Below are 1,886 nucleotides of genomic sequence, written 5' to 3' on the forward strand. Positions count from 1 at the left end.
CCCACACATTAATAGTGGGAAACTTCAACACACCACTTTCAACAAAGGACAGGTCAACAAAACAGAAATTAAACAGAGAAACAATGACTCTAACAGAGGTCATGAATCAAATGGACCTAACAGACATCTACAGAACCTTTCACCCAAACATAAAAGAATTTACCTTCTTCTCAGCACCTCATGGAACCTTCTCCAAAATGCATCCTATAGTTGATCGTGAAACAAGCCTCAAAAGATACAAGAAGATTGAAATAATCCCTTGTATCTTGTCTGATCATCATGGAATAAAGTTGGACTTCAACAACAACAGAAATAGCAAAAAGCCTACACACACATGGAAACTGAACAACTTGCTACTCAATGACAGCTGGGTCAAGGAAGAAATAAAGAAAGAAATTAAAGACTTCCTAGAATTCAATGAAAATGAAGGCACAACATACCCAAACTTGTGGGACACAATGAAAGCAGTGCTAAGAGGAAAATTCATAGCACTAAGTGTCTTCAAGAAGAAATTTGAAACATCTCATACAAGCAACTTAATGGCTCACCTGAAAGCCCTAGAAAAAAAAAGAAGCAGACACACCCAAGAGGAGTAGATGGCTGGAAATAATCAAACTCAGGGCTGAAGTCAATAAATTAGAAACAAATAAAACAATTCAAAGAATCAATGAAATCAAGAGCTGGTTCTTTGAAAAAATGAACAAGATAGACAAACCCTTAGTGAAACTAACTAAAAGGCAGAGAGACACTATCTAAATCAACAAATCATAAATGAAAAGGGGGACATAACAACAAACACTGAGGAAATCCAAACAATCATTAGGTTTAACTTCAAAGCCTGTATGCCACAACATTTGAAAATGTAAATGAAATGGACAATTTTCTTGACCAATTCCACTTACCAAAGCTGAATCAAGATCAGGTAAGTAAGTTAAATAGTTCTATATCCCCTAAGGAAATGGAAGCAGTTATCAAAAGTCTCACATCCAAAAAAAAAGCCCAGAGCCAGATGGTTTCAGCACAGAATTCTCTACCAGACCTTCAAAGAAGAATTAACACCAATACTCTTCAAACTCTTCCACAAAATAGAAACAGAAGGAACATTACCAAACTCATTCTATGAAGCCACAGTCACCTTGATACCTAAACCTCATAAAGACCCAAGAAAGAAAGAGAATTTCAGGCCAATCTGCCTTATGAACATTGATGCAAAAATACTCAACAAAATATTCAGAAACTGAACCCAAGAACACATCAAAAATTGATCCACTATGACCAAGTAGACTTCATCCCAACTATGCAAGGGTGGTTCAATATACAGAAATCCATCAATGTAATTCATCACATAAACAAACTGAAAGAAAAAGAACTATGCTGAAAAAGCATTTGATAAAATTCAACACTCGTTTATGTTTAAAGTCCTGGAGAGATCAAGGATACAAGGCACCTACCTAAACATAGTAAAGGCAATATACAGCAAGCCTATAGCCAACATCAAACTAAATGCAGAGAAACTTAAGTCAATCCCACTGAAATCAGGGACAAGGCTAGGCTGTCATATCTCTTCAACATAGTTCTTGAAGTCCTTGCTAGAGCAATAAGACAATTAAAGGAGATCAAGGGGATTCAGTTTAGAAAGGAAGAAGTCAAAGTATCACTATTTGCAGATGATATGATAGTATACCTGTGTGACCCCAAATTCTACCAAGGAACTCCTACAGCTGATAAACACCTTCAGCAAAGTGGCTGGATACAAAATTAACTAAAAAAAAAAAAAAATCAGTAGCCCTCCTGTATACAAAAGACAAATGGGCTGAGAAAGAAATTAGGGAAACAACACCTTTCACAACAGCCACAAAAGACATAATGTACCTTGGTGTAACCAT

Source organism: Meriones unguiculatus, chromosome 8 (genome assembly GCF_030254825.1).
Source record: "Meriones unguiculatus strain TT.TT164.6M chromosome 8, Bangor_MerUng_6.1, whole genome shotgun sequence".
NCBI lineage: Eukaryota > Metazoa > Chordata > Mammalia > Rodentia > Muridae > Meriones > Meriones unguiculatus.